At 43.6% G+C, this 20,753-nt stretch overlaps 1 long non-coding RNA gene across 1 annotated transcript; it reads right to left on the bottom strand.

Moving 5' to 3' along the window:
- Positions 1 to 533: 533 nt before the first annotated feature.
- Positions 534 to 20,035, bottom strand: LOC126523303 (uncharacterized). Its single transcript, XR_007597626.3, has 3 exons — positions 19,781 to 20,035; positions 3,910 to 4,021; positions 534 to 747 (listed from the first exon to the last, which is right to left on the bottom strand). It is a non-coding gene; the product is annotated as an uncharacterized lncRNA (long non-coding RNA).
- Positions 20,036 to 20,753: the final 718 nt, after the last annotated feature.

Raw genomic sequence — 20,753 nt, 5'->3', positions numbered from 1 at the left:
GATACATCATTGCGAACCACGCGTACCCAACGAAGCAAGCCTTCCGTATAGCGCAGAGCCGTTACCGATCTAATAGATTTTCTCAGAGTGAAATGCGCCTCAGAAAAAATCGCGAAGTACGACTATATCATTGTGAGGCACGCCATAGTCGGGGGCTCCGCAATAGTATTGACCAGCTTTCTTTCCGTAACGTGTATCTAAATCTAACTGTACACGAGCGGTTCTTGAATTTCGTTGTTACCCGCACTGAAAGGTGGCCTCAAATGTTGCGTCACAGAAACATAACGCGATAGCCGCTAAGCCGCAGCGTTGGGTCAGTCGTGTTAACGCCATAGTGTTATTTGCTTGTTGTTCGAACGGACTAGTCCGAGAACAAGTTCTGTCAATCAGCACAAGCAATTGCACAGATTGGTGCGGTAGCTATTAGAGAGCGTTATGGTTGATGTTTGAGCATTGTTTGATTCTTCTCAGTGAATAAAGGAGCAGATTACACTTCGCTCACTTGATAATAGGCCCAACACTGACTCATATCGTTTTTTTTTTTTAGTTCAGTTTATTCATTCATGTGGTGTCCATGTGGGATGCTTCGTATTGATGCACCTTCGCTCGCCACCGCAGATCGGTAACCAATATCGAACGCCACCGGCAGACTAGCGCCTGAAGCACGCCAGCTTAGGGCAGCAGTTGGGATACGGTCCTTTACCGTCCACCAATTTGCAAGCCCGTCCAACTTGTGTCTTCGGACACCTGGAAGAAAGAAAAAGAAAGAGGTAACGTGTACTCGGAGCTAAGCAATAGCGTGAACATTTTGCTAATTGTGCATGTCGCAGGAATTCATGTGTAGAAGCAACAGCGGCACATTAAGGTAAAGCTACATGAGCTAAAAAAAAATAGAATTTTATTTACGCCCATATAACAATGTGTAGAACTTCGTGTTATCGAACGTCACGAATGTTGCACTCTTCGAATGCACAGGGCAACGTGGAAATTTGCTTGTGTAGACACCTGAAAGGCGGTTAATGACCTCAAGCCAAACATCAGTCGCTATTACGCGAGGCGTCTATTTAGATTCGAAATCAGTCACTGACGTTTCTGGCTAGTATTAAGCACGCTAGCAGACAGCTTGTACAACAACATGTGGAACAAAGAACAGAAGCATAGTGTGAAATGACAGGAGACCTAAGAGCCACATTTATATGAATATGGTAGAAGCATGTGCAAAATTTCTTGTATCGCATATACTCATACGCCACCCTTTACATGAATGTGCATTGTCCTGTCCAGCATGCTAACGACACTTAGTGTAATGTTTGGAAGTTAGCACTCTCATTTACGGTGTGCGTGTTTGTCCTTTCCGTTGTTCAAACGTCTCGTTGTCTGCACTGTTCCGCCCTAATGTCCGATAAGCCTAATTTCAATGTCGCGTTGTAAACGTACGTGCGGGGTGTCGGATGCATTCCGCCAGGTTCTCTTTGATTAGTCTGCACGAGCAAATTTACAAGGCGTTTGTGTTGTGGTATGCGCCGTATTGCATAATATTAAATTTTCACTGCATGTCCGCTACTGTTGTCATGTCCCGCAGTAGCCGAGCGCAGCCGTCTCAGCTTCTTTCTCCTTAATGCAGACCTGGCTATGTTACCGCCGCAGATATAATAATTCGACAATAGTATTGTGATTTAATATTCACAAAGGAGACACTTTTTAAATTCGAGTAATTTACCTACGAGTGAATAGAAATCCCGTACGGGCTCCACCACAAGCCGCCATTTTTGTTTCGATGTCCCGCACTGCGGCAGTATACTGCCACCACGGGCTGGCAGGCCGGTTGTCATCCCGCAACGAATGGCTACCCATATTTCGTGATATGATATGTTTATGTTCACGTGCGCTACTGAAATGCGCAGTTTTCATCTCAAGCCCCTGCTGTTTGATGCATTCGATACGATGCACATTCCTAGCGAATTGGCTCATTTATATGAATTGTGATACTCTTGAAAGATGATGCGATAGGCTTCTTTCGCATTCGTGTACAAGCAGCTAATGATTAGTGCAACAAGCTGAAGTATGTGTTTTTGTGAAAAATGTCTACCATGAAATGTATGCACACTTAACATTAGTGCATTAAATGATAGCACGATAGAATCAAAACATTAAACACAAAAATAGTACTCTTATGCACGTGTCAATTCGAGTAAAAGCTCAACAATGTGTTTTGTGCACAAGATTATAAATTTTAAAGCGCTACACTGAATAAATACCAAAGACCCAACATTGTGATTAAGGACAAAGCACTCCTTAACTTTTAAGCCACCTTTGCTCGGTCCTTTGTTTTTTGTCTATTCTAAAGACAGGCGTGAACTCCGACGATAACGCATCGGAAGTAAAACGTTGTTGTAGTTAAGGCCTTATTTGTTTTGTACATTCAGGAGAATACGGTAATTTCATTACAGTTTAACGCCATTAAGACGATGCCTTTTATTACACTTTTGAGCTTTATATCCTATTTGCAAGGTGCCATTGCAATCTTAATAGATCCATGTCGGCTAAATAGTAACTTTACGCGTCGAGGTAACCATTGTATCTTAAGTGAAACGGAGATGTAAGCTGAAGAGTGTAGAGAAACAAAATTCTCTGAATTGACATGTGCCATATTTACTAGGGCAAAAAAATTCCAGTGCCATAGCTAATATTAGGATTTATTATCGTTAGCCTGTAATTTTAACGGCATTTTGATCATAGTTGTATCAGTGCTAGCAGAAACCACAGCACGCTATCTGGTGACATCTTCCATATGCAAGTGAGACACTGCAGTAGTGTGAACGTCGAGTTTCGACGAGATTAGTTTTTCAACCTAGAGCGGCGTTGCGTTTATTATTTTTAGTCATAATGTTGTTGTTACAAATCGGTCGGAACTTTAATTTTGCTTTCCTCAGTTGTACAAAAATCGTTCCAATGTATTTGGTAGCAAGCAGTAGCGTCGCTTTTAATAAAGATGACAATGCGGCTATGACAGTAACAGATCATCACTGGCACAGTGCTCAAAATACGACGTGAATAAGACTGGACGGCACAATCACTGCAAGTCATATCTATGTCGACATGCAATGATTTGCCGTCCACACCCTTCTTTTTTGGTATTTATGTTATCCCACTGGCAAGCCGAGCAAAATACAGCTTTTGCGCAAAAAGATATGCACCTTTGCCGGTAAGCTTCAGTAACGTACGTGTTCTAAACACTTCCGTATTACGCCGCCATCAGCCATTATCTCTGTAACACTACAGAATATCACAGAACGACTTCGATGCCTGAATTGTGTTTTGCGTAATACTGATTTTTCAATACGATATCTAGTTTGACTTGAAGTCATCGTTGAGGCTTTCCGTGTCGAAACATGGTCAAACAAAGAGAAAAAGTTCGGCCACAATGCTAGCAAGCCCCCTCGTTTTGGGCTAGAAATCCTAATAGGCTTTGGGCTAGGAGTCACAATAATAGATGAAAAAGCCCTACATTTTTTAGTTAGATAGCGAAGTACATATACTGACAACTCTGGAATAAAGTAGACGGGTTAGCTGTCGTCGTCTTTGTGCTGCGGTTCTTGACGCAAAGCAAATTAAGTGTTGTGAAAATTACTGAGCGCTTCTGATTTCCAATCTTAACTCTTATAGTTGGACTAGGTGTGCAAAATTTCATTGACGACCATTCAAAAGGGAAAGAGAACGGGTATTGAATGAGGTGGAATGCCACCGAGAATAGCAGAGAAATAATTAGATCTTGTCATGAGACACAGGAGATTTACAAGCACATGGTGTACTTCTGCTGCAGAGAATAATTGAATATCTTTGGGAGGTGTCCACATACACCAGCGTGCATGAAACATATAGGTGATGACAAAAAATTTGGTTACCTACCCAGAAATCACCACAGCTTTAGACGTTCCATCGCATCTCCATCTTTCACAAGGATTCTCTAGGCTTAAGAATTGATCCACTTCAATTGTTTTCCCTTTGTACGTACACTTACCTGAAAAACAAATACGTGAACTTTTTTCGCTTCTGAAACATTGTTCTCAAACAGCATAAGGTGTTCTAGACTGCCCAGTTGTAAGTTTCCGAAATATAACATACCTGTATTTAACCACAGCACAACAAAGCTGCAAGCTCCTATTAGGGTGTCCTTTATTGCACTATAAGAAAGCTATCGAAGGTAAATTTTGGCGTGCCAGTCGTATATTTTAGACAAATTTCTATACATGACGTGGTCGCATGCTATAAAGAGCAATTTGGCTATATAAGTGATACCACAGCAAAAGGCTCAGTATTAATTTTGGAATGAGTCTATTTTAACGAGCCTTTATTGCTCTTCGTCCTCGCGCAATGGATAGGGCCTTGGTGGGAAATAGAATCGGCGATCATTTGCGACAACTGAGCGCTATAGCCAATGAATCAACACGAAGAGTAAGCCCAGATAAGTCAATTTCCTTGTACACTAAGCTCTAACATAACGATGTAAGGCTGCGGGTACAGTGACCCGCCGGGGTTGCTCAGTGGCTATGGTGTTGGGCTGCTGAGCACGAGGTCGCGGGATCGAATCCCGGCCACGGCGGCCGCATTTCGATGGCGGCGAAATGCGAAAACACCCATGTACTTAGACTTAGGTGCACATTAAAGAACCCCAGGTGGTCAAAATTTCTGGAGTCCGCACTACGGCGTGCCTAATAATCAGAAAGTGGTTTCGGCACGTAAAACCCCATAATTTAATTTTTTTTGCGGGTACGGCGCATGTGGCAGTCCTATAAAGAACTAGGAGCAACATCGGGCTCACAGATGAACCCGAGGCAAAGCCTGGCCCACTTTTCGAGGGCCTATTCAGAAAAATTTAAGCGGCCATATTTTTTAAATTTTGACACGACAAATTAATTTTTTCTGCCTCAGTCTCAAGAACAACACAAATTTTAATTTGGCGAACAAGAATTTGCCTTAGCAAGAAAAAAAGAAAAATAAATCAATAGAGAAAGACCCCGTAATACAGAAGCATATTACATGGATTGTGCTGAAACTAGGTTTTATATAGTCCCCAAACTGAAAGCGTTTTGTATACGGCTCTAATAATATTTATTGGGAGACTGCGGTGGAATAAAATGAATTCTAACATGAACGATCACCGCTACGACATGAAGAAAGAACAGTGACAAAGAAGGAACATTGGTCAATGTAGGCCAAAGTTCGCATCTTTTGTCCGCATCTATAACGAGGACGTTTTACAAGTTCTCGCAGCTTGTTGCCATGATTATCTTTGAAATCTTAGGTGAGTGGTTTTGCCCTCGTTCACAGAAGAAAGTCACTAAGTGGGCTCAAGTTTGCCGATGTTACTAAATTAGCGATATTAAAAAAAAACCTTACATAAAATTGTCACCATCCATTCTCGTTACAATTTCTTGAAAAAAAATTGCACTGACATGAACTGACGCAATAATGGAAAATATGAATTGTTTATTTTGCTAAGACTCATTATGCGAAAACTATGACCGAATAAACGGTTCCCCCGCTGCGACCTATAGGGTAGGTGCGTTCCCGTTGTTGCGGGTTCTTTTAATTTATGTAAAGAAAACGCTTCAGGGTGGTCAACATTTAGGCGCATCCTTTGCGAGAGATTCATAGGAAAGGGGGAGAGCGGATCCAAGAACAACTTTCTCTATCGAGTGCCGAGTTTCAACTTTAATAACGAAAAAGCGCGCAGCGGAATTATGCCTGAGTAAGAGTACACTTCACTCAGTAAGGGTACACGCGTCGCAAGTTGTAAGTAGGGTAAAATACCCTAAGCACTACATTCAATGGAATCAAAATTTCAATGCGAAAGCAGTAAATGGCTCATGAGATTGGAAAATCCGCCGTTGGCAGCATCACCACACGATGGTACAAAAGGCCACGAACACTCGACCTCTGGCGGGAGTCAAACCCACCACTTTTGGTGTTAATTATATTATGGGGTTTTACGTGCCAAAACCACTTTCTGATTATAAGGCACGCCGTAGTGGAGGGCTCCGGAAATTTCGTCCGCCTGAGGTTCTTTAACGTGTACCTACATCCAAGTACACGGGTGTTTTCGCATTTCGCCCCCATCGAATTGTGGCCGCCGTGGCCGGGATTCGATCCCGCGACCTCGGGCTCAGCAGCCCAACACCATAGCCACTGAGTTTTGTTGTTAATTCAGGATAACTTAATTAAGGTAGATTAAATTAAGTTAGAGTTAGTTAAGACATTGAACCCATGACCTATGGTGGGAGTCGAACCCACGACATTTGGCCTAATTGAGGGGAATTAAATTAGGGCAGAGTTAATTAAGATATAGATAATCAAGACACTCCAACCCACGACCTTTTGTGGGAGTCTGGAATGTATGCCAACTGTAGTCGTCAATTACACACAGTTATAGCAAAAATAGCAAAAAAAAATATCAGCGTTTCTTGTTAACACACTGAGCATTCCTGGTGCTTTTGCACTACAGCCAGAGGTAGTATTTAGCACAGATTAATGCACAGTCGCGGCGAAATGCCTGGAAATCGTGGATACTGCAAAAAGTACTTTTTCTTCTTCGCAAACTAGAAGCATGCAGGCTGAAATGATGTGGTACAGCCTATGTGGGGATCTGCAGCCAGTGAACATCAGTGAGACGATTCCACGTTGCGCGGTATTACTATATTCAAATAAAAAAAAATGTTCACGATGCTGTGGCCTTCAGACTTTTGCTCCGGACCGTGCATTCTTGTGCGATTCATCCATATGGCATGAATCGCTGTTTCGCCCGCGAGATATGAAATAAAACCACGTGACTGCGCTCGTGCGCTATCGTGTTGCAGTGCTCTAAGCCGCGCTTCGTGCGAAAGGACCGTGCGCGCGGACCTTGGCGAAGTGAGAAGCCGCGGCTCTAGGCATCGGCCCCACAGTGCGTCAGTATCTTTGACGGTGGCACACGGAACGGAAACACCGTCGTCCCTGATAAGCGATAGGCTCGACGCACTGTTGAGAGCGCTGCAATACGATAGCCCACAGGCACAGTCAGGTGGTTTTATTTCTTGTTTCGCAGGCTTTCTTTAAACGGCCGGAAAGAAAATTGCCACGCAACGTGTACGTTGCCACTAAAAATTGGACCGGCCGTTTTGAAATGCCCTCGACGACGTAACGAAACGCCCTTAGCCCTAAAGAGAGTATTAAAAATTTCGTGTAATTGATCTTGGTTGATTAACTCGCTCAGCACAATATAAAAAAAATACCCTACGACGCATCGCATGACGCCAAACCATATGTCGATGGTTGCGGTCAACCGCATTTTTTTTTAAACCATTGATTCTAGTTACGTGAAACACCCTGTAGATACGCATGTTTACGACAAATTTGCATTATGCATGTTATCAATCGCAACAATCAATCGGTTATCTACGCATGAAGCTAGATATGGCAGGTGTCTTACTGACAGATTCAGAGAACGCTATTAGAAAGCAAAAAGCCGAAGGTAGTGTTTCCTTCTTTGCGCTCTGGCAAATGGCATGAACAATATACGGGATTTTCTGTTTTTTTTATTGTTAATGGAACTTAAAATTCAGCCGTGACATTTAGCACAATGCTGCTTACTTACTGTAAAAGGCCGACATTACTTGTACGTCAAATTAAAGGGAATGCCCGATAATTACTAATTAACAAATTCTTGCTGATTATTTTAAACCATTTACTTAAAGCCAGATATCGCGATTCACGAATTCCAGCCGGTTACCTTAATGGTCATACCCACTTGGATCGCATTTTATGCATGACGCCGCTTTTCCCATATGCGTTCACAAAGTTTGTGAGAAAATGCATTTGTGTTCCAATAGCTTTCGAGCTTCAATACATTAAAAAGCGTTTAAAAATAGGAAAACTACACTCTAGGGCAAGCTTTAGAGCACTTATCGTATAAAACTGACGCTGGTTTTAAAAATTGTTCGAAGTGCATAGGCTTTGTTCAAATCACTGACTTCAAATGGCGTATTGCAATATGTAGGCGAAAGTAATTAGTTTGAAATTTAGTTAGTGAAATGGTGTTAACTATGCAATTATGTGTATTCACTTGCAGTGCAAGTAACCTATACCTCTCAGAGTGTTCCTACAATCAGCGGCGCGTGCTATTATATATATATATATATATATATGAGCGTAATAGCACAGGGTAATAACATATTTTGTTAACGTGAAAATAGAGTACCCGGTCCAATAAGTGCATAGAAGTAAACACGAGAGCTTGCATTACTCGAAACAGAAAATAGTCACTGGTCGTGCAGTCTCTGAACTAGATCTCTGTTAAACGATGACATAAAGAACTTCGGGGCGCGTGTTAACAAGAAGATGAATGCAGTAGAATTGTTCCAAATAATAAATTCCGACTCTTCTTGATGCTGGACATATCATCGTCTGAAGCAGCCCCACAATGACAAAGATTACTTACGAATGAAAAGGTTTGTCAATTCCGTCCAAGTAGAAGAGATCAAGCTTCCGAAGTTGATAGTGAATTGCGGTGTTGCTGACATACTGGAGTGCAAATTTGTCATAAACTTGCGTATATAGAGCGCTCTATTTCTTAGTAAAGCTTCTTGTAAGTCAGCGCTGTGACGTTGTATCTGCTCCGGATGCCGTATCCATCTGTCTCCTATTTTTCGTCTGTCAGATAGTTACCACAAAGCCCAGGCCTACTGCTTACTCCGGGAACGAGAGTTAGAGAAAAGGGGGTTGCTTTAGGTCTGAGCATCTGAAGCCCTCCTTGTAACAGCCGCCGATCATTCTCCTAGGAATGAGGTGCTTACTATTTGTGTCGAATGTTAACGTAGCGCTCGTACACAATCTTCAGTCCCACTCTGTGGGTGCATGTGGCCAGAGGTCTCGCGTCAGCATCAGCGGATTTCGAGACCCGAACGCATAGAGTTGGGACACTGCAGTAGTAATGCTGAACATAGCAAGATACCCACAGCGTCATGCATTCGGCCAGATTTATGCTTCGGAAGGTCTGAATAGTATTGCTTCCCACATAGATGCTAAGAAGGGCGACGTCTGTGCAAGTGCTTCCGACACCGTGACTGCCGACACTGTACCGCACGATAACGACGTTGTATGCATCTGTCAAAGAAGTTGGTCGTCCTAAAACGACGGTACGTCTATGAGAGCCTGCTGCAGTATAAGTAACTGAGTTCAGCAAAAAAAGAGTAGCGAAATCCTGCAGATTTTTGGTCACAATTTGGAGAAGACGCGGGTGTCTCGTAGGAACTATGTGCATTATTTCTATGCGCAGTTACAGTTTCGTCATAACAGGGACCCAGTTGACAGAACCAGTATAATGCAAATGTCTTATACTTCGTTTCTACTGTGAGCATGTAATCTTACCGGTGGTTGTCGATGCAAGCGAATAACTCGAACAAACAAACGAGCGACTGATCGAACGAGAGAGAGACAGTGGCCAAGACAGAGAGCGAGAGGGAGCTAGCGAGATGGCGAGAGAGCGAGCGAACGAACGAACGAACGAACGAACGAACGAACGAACGAACGAACGAACGAACGATTTCCTCGACGAACGTGACCGCCGACTATCGTCCAGTGACCGATAATAGACCACCGACCAACAAAGAAAGCGACCGAAAGAGCCAACGAAAGCTATGCAGTTTTAAATTTACCACGCTGCCAGAAACTTACGACATGAATGCAGGCTCCAATGTTACATTGGCGCTCGCTGGTTGCTTCTTCACACATAAAAAATTAGTTGCAGCTGATAGAACGCATAAAACGAGCTGTTTTTGACCCAAGATGTATCGCATGTTGAAGTGTTTACCTGATTAATTAATTTTTCCAGCATAAGAGCGATTATCAAGTGGATTGGCTTACTGATATAATCTATACTCCTAGCACTATCACATGAAAACCAATATATGCGTTCTCGAGAAACTCACGGTACAAGTCGGCAAATTAAATTTGATCTTCCGCGCTGTGTCGCGTCCACACAGGAGAGTAATTGATTCAACTCATTTTGTTTCAGGGCTGAGAGAATGGGTCTTTTTTTTTTAAAGGATCTTTCTTCCGTTTGCGTCCGGCTTGCATACAATATATCCTATCTTATTGCTCTTGTTTTTTTTCTCACCTTTTCCGCTTTCTTATATCTGTACACATATTGATGTAGCCACAGCAGGTCCACAAATATCAGCGGCTTTTTGTGACATTTCGATGGTGTTGCCCTTTTATAAATGTGAAACTCCAACATCATCGCAGGGATATTTGCCTAGACCAGTTCTGTCAACCTCAGTTACACTGGAATCAGAGCGCGCGAAGGACGATCGACAAGACTAGACAGGACTACGCTGCCAGTGTAACTAGGTATTACCAACCAGTCCAAGCCTATACTGTTCTGTGAACCTCAGCAGCGAAATTCAAGAACCTCTGTAAACGGGCAATCGTCAGTATGCAACATGAGAAGCATTGTGGAATGCGTCTAGAGTCGCGCGCACAGGCAATCTACGGCATGCCTGTGAACAAGAAATTCCAAGACTACACTAGCGAATGTTCCAGCAATCACTCAGTACGGAGTGGTCCAGGCAACTGGAAGCATCGGCAAACGTTAATTGTTTTCTTCAAATCATGCAGATTCCGGGGCCAATTCGCTGCTTGCGTACAGTCAAAAAACGACCAGCTGTTTCATCCGATCAACTATATCAGCCTTCATCTTCAAGATTGCCACCATGGTAGCTACCGGCTGCACCTGCGTCATGGAGTGGCGCTGTGACCGTCAAATCATGGACGCCCCCTCCCATCAGCTATAAAAGGAGCTGTAACAAGTGCGAAATTCGTCAGTATGGAGCGGTCCAGGCAACTGGAAGCATTGGCAAACGTTAATCGTTTTCTTCAAATCGTGCAGATTCCGGGGCCAATTCGCTGCTGGTCGTACAGTCAAAACATGACCAACTGTTTCATCCGATCAACTATATCAGCCTTCATCTTCAAGATTGCACCATGGTAGCTACCGGCTGCACCTGCGTCATGGAGTGGCGCTGTGACCGTCAAATCATGGACGCCCCCTCCCATCAGCTATAAAAGGAGCTGTAACAAGTGCGAAATTCGTCAGTATGGAGCGGTCCAGGCAACTGGAAGCATTGGCAAACGTTAATCGTTTTCTTCAAATCGTGCAGATTCCGGGGCCAATTCGCTGCTGGACGTACAGTCAAAACATGACCAGCTGTTTCATCCGATCAACTATATCAGCCTTCATCTTCAAGATTGCCACCATGGTAGCTACCGGCTGCACCTGCGTCATGGAGTGGCGCTGTGACCGTCAAATCATGGACGCCCGCTCCCATCAGCTATAAAAGGAGCTGTAACAAGTGCGAAATTCGTCAGTATGGAGCGGTCCAGGCAACTGGAAGCATTGGCAAACGTTAATCGTTTTCTTCAAATCGTGCAGATTCCGGGGCCAATTCGCTGCTGGTCGTACAGTCAAAAAAGGACCAGCTGTTTCATCCGATCAACTATATCAGCCTTCATCTTCAAGATTGCCCCCATGGTAGCTACCGGCTGCACCTGCGTCATGGAGTGGTGCTGTGACCGTCAAATCATGGACGCCCGCTCCCATCAGCTATAAAAGGAGCTGTAACAAGTGCGAAATTCGTTAGTATGGAGCGGTCCAGGCAACTGGAAGCATTGGCAAACGTTAATCGTTTCCTTCAAATCGTGCAGATTCCGGGGCCAATTCGCTGCTGGTCGTACAGTCAAAACATGACCAGCTGTTTCATCCGATCAACTATATCAGCCTTCATCTTCAAGATTGCCACCATGGTAGCTACCGGCTGCACCTGCGTCATGGAGTGGCGCTGTGACCGTCAAATCATGGACGCCCCCTCCCATCAGCTATAAAAGGAGCTGTAACAAGTGCGAAATTCGTCAGTATGGAGCGGTCCAGGCAACTGGAAGCATTGGCAAACGTTAATCGTTTTCTTCAAATCGTGCAGATTCCGGGGCCAATTCGCTGCTGGTCGTACAGTCAAAACATGACCAGCTGTTTCATCCGATCAACTATATCAGCCTTCATCTTCAAGATTGCCACCATGGTAGCTACCGGCTGCACCTGCGTCATGGAGTGGCGCTGTGACCGTCAAATCATGGACGCCCCCTCCCATCAGCTATAAAAGGAGCTGTAACAAGTGCGAAATTCGTCAGTACGGAGCGGTCCAGGCAACTGGAAGCATTGGCAAACGTTAATCGTTTTCTTCAAATCGTGCAGATTCCGGGGCCAATTCGCTGCTGGTCGTACAGTCAAAACATGACCAGCTGTTTCATCCGATCAACTATATCAGCCTTCATCTTCAAGATTGCCACCATGGTAGCTACCGGCTGCACCTGCGTCATGGAGTGGCGCTGTGACCATCAAATCATGGACGCCCCCTCCCATCAGCTATAAAAGGAGCTGTAACAAGTGCGAAATTCGTCAGTATGGAGCGGTCCAGGCAACTGGAAGCATTGGCAAACGTTAATCGTTTTCTTCAAATCGTGCAGATTCCGGGGCCAATTCGCTGCTGGTCGTACAGTCAAAACATGACCAGCTGTTTCATCCGATCAACTATATCAGCCTTCATCTTCAAGATTGCCACCATGGTAGCTACCGGCTGCACCTGCGTCATGGAGTGGCGCTGTGACCGTCAAATCATGGACGCCCCCTCCCATCAGCTATAAAAGGAGCTGTAACAAGTGCGAAATTCGTCAGTATGGAGCGGTCCAGGCAACTGGAAGCATTGGCAAACGTTAATCGTTTTCTTCAAATCGTGCAGATTCCGGGGCCAATTCGCTGCTTGTTGTACAGTCAAAAAACGACCAGCTGTTTCATCCGATCAACTATATCAGCCTTCATCTTCAAGATTGCCACCATGGTAGCTACCGGCTGCACCTGCGTCATGGAGTGGCGCTGTGACCGTCAAATCATGGACGCCCCCTCCCATCAGCTATAAAAGGAGCTGTAACAAGTGCGAAATTCGTCAGTATGGAGCGGTCCAGGCAACTGGAAGCATTGGCAAACGTTAATCGTTTTCTTCAAATCGTGCAGATTCCAGGGCCAATTCGCTGCTGGTCGTACAGTCAAAACATGACCAGCTGTTTCATCCGATCAACTATATGAGCCTTCATCTTCAAGATTGCCACCATGGTAGCTACCGGCTGCACCTGCGTCATGGAGTGGCGCTGTGACCGTCAAATCATGGACGCCCCCTCCCATCAGCTATAAAAGGAGCTGTAACAAGTGCGAAATTCGTCAGTATGGAGCGGTCCAGGCAACTGGAAGCATTGGCAAACGTTAATCGTTTTCTTCAAATCGTGCAGATTCCGGGGCCAATTCGCTGCTGGTCGTACAGTCAAAACATGACCAGCTGTTTCATCCGATCAACTATATCAGCCTTCATCTTCAAGATTGCCACCATGGTAGCTACCGGCTGCACCTGCGTCATGGAGTGGCGCTGTGACCGTCAAATCATGGACGCCCCCTCCCATCAGCTATAAAAGGAGCTGTAACAAGTGCGAAATTCGTCAGTACGGAGCGGTCCAGGCAACTGGAAGCATTGGCAAACGTTAATCGTTTTCTTCAAATCGTGCAGATTCCGGGGCCAATTCGCTGCTGGTCGTACAGTCAAAACATGACCAGCTGTTTCATCCGATCAACTATATCAGCCTTCATCTTCAAGATTGCCACCATGGTAGCTACCGGCTGCACCTGCGTCATGGAGTGGCGCTGTGACCATCAAATCATGGACGCCCCCTCCCATCAGCTATAAAAGGAGCTGTAACAAGTGCGAAATTCGTCAGTATGGAGCGGTCCAGGCAACTGGAAGCATTGGCAAACGTTAATCGTTTTCTTCAAATCGTGCAGATTCCGGGGCCAATTCGCTGCTGGTCGTACAGTCAAAACATGACCAGCTGTTTCATCCGATCAACTATATCAGCCTTCATCTTCAAGATTGCCACCATGGTAGCTACCGGCTGCACCTGCGTCATGGAGTGGCGCTGTGACCGTCAAATCATGGACGCCCCCTCCCATCAGCTATAAAAAGAGCTGTAACAAGTGCGAAATTCGTCAGTATGGAGCGGTCCAGGCAACTGGAAGCATTGGCAAACGTTAATCGTTTTCTTCAAATCGTGCAGATTCCGGGGTCAATTCGCTGCTGGTCGTACAGTCAAAACATGACCAGCTGTTTCATCCGATCAACTATATCAGCCTTCATCTTCAAGATTGCTACCATGGTAGCTACCGGCTGCACCTGCGTCATGGAGTGGCGCTGTGACCGTCAAATCATGGACGCCCCCTCCCATCAGCTATAAAAGGAGCTGTAACAAGTGCGAAATTCGTCAGTACGGAGCGGTCCAGGCAACTGGAAGCATTGGCAAACGTTAATCGTTTTCTTCAAATCGTGCAGATTCCGGGGCCAATTCGCTGCTGGTCGTACAGTCAAAAAACGACCAGCTGTTTCATCCGATCAACTATATCAGCCTTCATCTTCAAGATTGCCACCATGGTAGCTACCGGCTGCACCTGCGTCATGGAGTGGCGCTGTGACCGTCAAATCATGGACGCCCCCTCCCATCAGCTATAAAAGGAGCTGTAACAAGTGCGAAATTCGTCAGTATGGAGCGGTCCAGGCAACTGGAAGCATTGGCAAACGTTAATCGTTTTCTTCAAATCGTGCAGATTCCGGGGCCAATTCGCTGCTTGTTGTACAGTCAAAAAACGACCAGCTGTTTCATCCGATCAACTATATCAGCCTTCATCTTCAAGATTGCCACCATGGTAGCTACCGGCTGCACCTGCGTCATGGAGTGGCGCTGTGACCGTCAAATCATGGACGCCCACTCCCATCAGCTATAAAAGGAGCTGTAACAAGTGCGAAATTCGTCAGTATGGAGCGGTCCAGGCAACTGGAAGCATTGGCAAACGTTAATCGTTTTCTTCAAATCGTGCAGATTCCGGGGCCAATTCGCTGCTTGTTGTACAGTCAAAAAACGACCAGCTGTTTCATCCGATCAACTATATCAGCCTTCATCTTCAAGATTGCCACCATGGTAGCTACCGGCTGCACCTGCGTCATGGAGTGGCGCTGTGACCGTCAAATCATGGACGCCCTCTCCCATCAGCTATAAAAGGAGCTGTAACAAGTGCGAAATTCGTCAGTATGGAGCGGTCCAGGCAACTGGAAGCATTGGCAAACGTTAATCGTTTTCTTCAAATCGTGCAGATTCCGGGGCCAATTCGCTGCTTGTTGTACAGTCAAAAAACGACCAGCTGTTTCATCCGATCAACTATATCAGCCTTCATCTTCAAGATTGCCACCATGGTAGCTACCGGCTGCACCTGCGTCATGGAGTGGCGCTGTGACCGTCAAATCATGGACGCCCCCTCCCATCAGCTATAAAAGGAGCTGTAACAAGTGCGAAATTCGTCAGTACGGAGCGGTCCAGGCAACTGGAAGCATCGGCAAACGTTAATCATTTTCTTCAAATCGTGCGGGTAAATCAACTTGGATCTTTTCATAATAACCCACCAGAAGTGCCTGGATCGCTCCGTGACTGCTCTTTTAGCGCGTTTTTTTTTACTGTCTGTCCAGTGCGAATCGCCTTTGATAATGACGGACAAGCCACCGACTACAATTAAGGAATTGGCAAAGTTGCTTACTGATCTATCAGGCAAGGTTGACTTGCATGGATCTACTCTGAGAAATGACATGCAACAGATAAGGGAATTCCTTAATTTCTTGAACTCTCACTTTGAAAGTTTCAAGGCAGCAATTGATGCTATGAAGAAAGAACAAGCGTTGCTAGAAAAGAAAATAATGAACTACGAAATAAGGTTGAAAGCACCCGCTATGAAATAATCGAGCTGCAGCAACATACACAGCAAAATTTAGGAATCAAGGGACTTCCCTTAAAACGAAACGAAAACCTCGTCGAAGTATTGACATCTGTTTGTCAAAAGCATGACATTTCTGTTAGGGAAACAGACTTTGATGTGATTCATCGTGTTCCCAGTAAAGATAAGGATCGGCCAAATGTTGTAGTTAAGTGCATGTCTCGTTCTATTCGAGAACGCATAATTAAAGGTTTCAAAAAGAAAAGGATAAGCCCTCAGGATTTTGAATACGATGGCTCAGCGAATGTGTACATTAACGAGCACCTCTGCCCCGAAATGAAAACACTATTAGGGAAAGCTGTCGCCAGGAAAAACACAAACTGGAAATTTGTCTGGGTAGCAAACGGAAAAATTCTCGCCCGAAAGGCTGAGAATGCACGGGTTGTCAATATTCATAATGATAACGACTTATCACTTATTTGTTAGTTTTTTGCATTACCATGGCTACCATAGTTTAGTCTGCTAATGACTTCCTGAACAGTTCCTCCTGTTACACTTTAATTCATTGTAATGTGCGTAGCTTGCTCAAACATACTGACAATCTTTGCTCTCTTCTGTCATTACATAATTTCCCGTTTGATGTTATTGCTACTTCCGAAACATGGCTGCGTTCAGACGAACTGTACCATATACCCCGATATACATTCTTCTCCACTGGTCGAAGTACGGGAACTCGGGGTGGCGGCGTTGCACTATTTGTGAGGTCTTCTATATCGTGCTCAGGTGTTAAAGAGTATTCTTACTCATACGCGAATGAATTTGATATGCTTGTTGTGAATTCTCATTGCTTCGTTGCAACGGTAATTTATCGTGCTCCTAACAAGAACAAATCAGCTTTCATGCAACATTTTGAACATTTATTAGTTTTTTTAACCAATTTAAATAAACGAATAATAATGTGTGGAGACTTTAATATTGATGCTATAAAGGAACATGACAGCGATTATTTTAATCTTGTTAGATCATATGGGTTCCATAACGTCCTTAAAACCCCAACACGTATAACTTCACTGACATCCACATCGATCATATATTGTGCAACTTTAACATCAATTCAAGCTGGTGTAATGTTCATGATTCGGCTGTAACAGATCACTCTGCTGCTGCCATCTTTTTCCAGCGATCCACTCATTTTCAGGGCCATTCTCATATTTCTCATCGAGTTAATTATCCAGTATTACGTGAATGCCTTTGCTCTTTACCTATAGATGCGCAGAAAAATTCAAATCAGCAATTTGACAGTTTCAGCAAAGCGTTGTGTGATGCATGAGCGCATTCGTCAAGCACCTTCGAAAAAAAGATATTATAGCACTCCTATCTGTCCCTGGATGACGAAAGGACTGCTAAAATTAATTAAAGATAAAGACTTTTGGCACACTAAAGTAAAGTCACTTAGGGGTAACAAATATTATGAACAAAAATTTCGTATAGCTCGAAATGTAGTAACTAGCGCTATACGTATTCGTAAAAAAGAGTATTACACAAATTTAATAGTCCGTAATTCTGGTAATTCAGAGGCTACATGGCGCATTATCAACTCGGTAATTAAGCCATCGGTTACAGAATATACAATGCCAGACTTGAAAATCTTAGGAATATCTATGGAATCCTTAGTCTCGTCGTTTAACTCGTACTTCTGTATGATTGGTCATGCAATATCTAATAATGTACCTCTTCTTTCATCCATTACTTACCCAGAAAGGACGACAAACTCATTTGGTTTTGTGGACACTACAGCGGAGGAGATAGTGTCCGTAGTTAATGACATGCCATTCAAACATTCTACTGGTCACGATGGAATATCCAGTGGCCTTAAAGCATTGTATTGATATACTGTGCATGCCATTAGAAAAAATATTCAATCTCTCTTTCTATACTGCTACCTATCCAGATTTACTAAAGATCGCTAAGGTTATTCCAATTTACAAAAATGGGGACCATAACTTATTAGAAAACTACCGTCCTATATCCGTCTTAAGTTGCTTAAACACCGTCTTTGAAAAACTTATCGCTCAACGAATCACTTCATTTCTTGAACGTGAATACATTTTTATCTTATTGCCAGCATGGTTTTCGAGCTAAAAGATCGACAAGCACAGCGGTATTACCTCTGTCTGACTAAATAAATTCTAACTTGAACAACAACAAAAGTGTCCTAGGCATATTTCTAGATGTGAGAAAAGCGTTTGACACTGGATCATGACATACTGCTAAATAAGTTAGAATGCTATGATTTCCGAGGTCTAACTCTTCAATTTTTCCGCAGCTATCTCAATAAGAGAAAACAACTAGTTTCCATTGCAGATACCAAATCCGACGTTTCTGACATTGTTACAGGGTTCCCACAAGGCTCAGTACTAGGGCCAATATTTTTTTCTTTATTTGTAAACGATCTTCCTGATACCTCAGAAAACTTCTCTGCTGTGATGTATGCAGACGACACTGTTCTACTTTGTGCGCTAGACTCCTTGGACAAAACATTTCAAGTGGCTAATAATGAACTTCGGACTGTTAACCAGTGGTTCGCGTCAAATAAGCTAACTCTGAATATCAAGAAAACTAAATATATTCTCTTTACTTCATGGAAAGCACCACTAAAAGACTGTCATTCGCTTTTTCTAAACCATAATGTACTTGAGCGGGTGAGTTCTATTCTATACTTGGGTGTCACACTAGACGACATCTTCATTGGAAGCCTCACATTGCATTGCTGTGTAAAAAGTTGAGCAAGGCTTGTTTTATGCTGTATAAATGCCGTTATTTCTTCGACCCTGCCACTGTGAGAACAATTTACTTTAGCATATTCCATAGCCATCTATGCTACTGTATTGCATCTTGGGGTAATACGTACGTTTCACATGTTGAACCTACCGTACTTCAGAAAAGGGCCTTGCGATTTATGACTTTTTCGGACTACAATGCCAAGTCAATGCCGCTGTTTCAAAGTTTAAATATACTGCCTTTTAATTTATTACTGAATCTTAAAACTATATTGCATACTCATAACAGCATAACCACTAACTGTCCTTTGAGTGTATCAAATTTTTTACATTCCAGAAGCAATACACGCAGCGCACTTAAGAGAAATTTTCTCTTGCCAAAAATGCATAATGTATATGGAAGGCGAAGGTTAAGCAACACTGGAGCACTCCTATGGAACACATTACCAACAGAAGTAAAACAAGCAAAATGTTTTTCAGTATCAGTGAAATCCCATTATCACTCATTACTATTATCTGCATAGTTTTCATCTGGATGGTGTACACATGTTTACCTTTTTCACTTGCAGTGTATAATTTACTAAATACAAATTCCTTTCTGTGGGTTTCTCGTAGCTAATACACGTACCCTGCCTTGTGTTCTAAATGAATTTTTATGTATATATGACCTACTTATACTTCTTCGTATTGATGTTCAGATTGTGAATAATAACTAGCATGGATCCCAACTAGCCTTGAGCTAGGGACCCAGATGTCCTGTACAACATTTCCTGTGTACTTTCCTATTTTGAATAAACTTCAATTTCAACATGTACCATTTCTGGTAACAAATATCCTATCGCAGCAGCTGAAACTGTTCAATTTTGAACTTAATACAGAAGAAATTCCGCAGAATGGCTGGCAGTGCCTACAGGTATTTCTTTCCGCAATCAAAATGCTTCCTATTGGCCCATTCCTTTAATTAGTGCTTTCGTTTATCCACGAGGCGCGAACAATTTTTCTCGTTTTAGTTGCATTCAAGGCCGCGGTAGCACATTGCCGAGAATGGTCAGTTTGAATCCGCATCGCGCTCTCACTTATTGCTACAGCCTTAAAGAAAAAGATGAATACATACCATTCTCGATTTTGACCTCTTCCAGCGCTGTGTAGCCACTGCATAACGCACATCTCAGGCAAAGGACAGCGAGTATTGTCAACCGTGCGTCAGGGGTGGAAATCATAATCACTGACGTGTAGATTTCTTTTCTTGCACCACACCGCACGGTGATTTAACTGGAGGAAGCGTAGCGAACCAGTCAGCCGCTTACCCGCCGGGGGTTTCGAAGATATACCAAGGCGCAAATAGGCTGCGCGCCACTTCCGTGAACTGATCCTTTATCGTGCGCCTAAATTGGTTTCTGCTGCAGTGTACGTCATGCGTGTAGGCCAACAGCATTTTTTCATTCGCAGCCACCCACCGTAATTCATAAACGAGGAACTGCGGCATTCGCCATGCTTCTTTTTTTGAGATGCCTTCTGAAACACTCTCAATATCTGAGTGGCAACGAGAGGAAGTCTTCATTTGGAAGGTCCTATCTTATTTTTTTATAAACTCGTTAGACTTGAAACCTCGAAACATGTGAGAGTAAAGAAGCGCAAGACCGTAAATAACAAGCTGGTTTTATTATGAGTCCAAAATGAAAGTGCCAACGCGCAGTAGCGTTGAATAGCAGCATGTGCAGCAGTCACTAAATGTGTCTTCAAAGAAAGCTCCATTTTTCTGAGATTTTGAAATCTAGGCTTTATGTTAAAACTCACTATGTCACCATCTCCGCGCGTTGTAAATGGGATGCGTGCATGTCGTCACCGAGAGTGTCACGATGTAAAAATAAACCTATATTTATGGAACCTGTGCTACTGATTGCATTGCTACTAGGAATTGGAAAAACCTATGCCTTCACTACTGTAAGAAAAAAAAAATGTTAATGAATTTTAGAACAGTGCGCGTTGGTTCACGGTGTCACACATTCTGCGTGTCATCGCATTTAATAACAGAGGCTCCTCAAACATTCTATTCCAAGGTTTATTATTTTTAGCTGATCGAAAGC

This window comes from Dermacentor andersoni, chromosome 6 (genome assembly GCF_023375885.2).
Source record: "Dermacentor andersoni chromosome 6, qqDerAnde1_hic_scaffold, whole genome shotgun sequence".
Lineage (NCBI taxonomy): Eukaryota > Metazoa > Arthropoda > Arachnida > Ixodida > Ixodidae > Dermacentor > Dermacentor andersoni.
The sequence above is the reverse complement of the archived record's forward strand: the minus strand, read 5'-3'. Positions and strand labels throughout refer to the sequence as shown.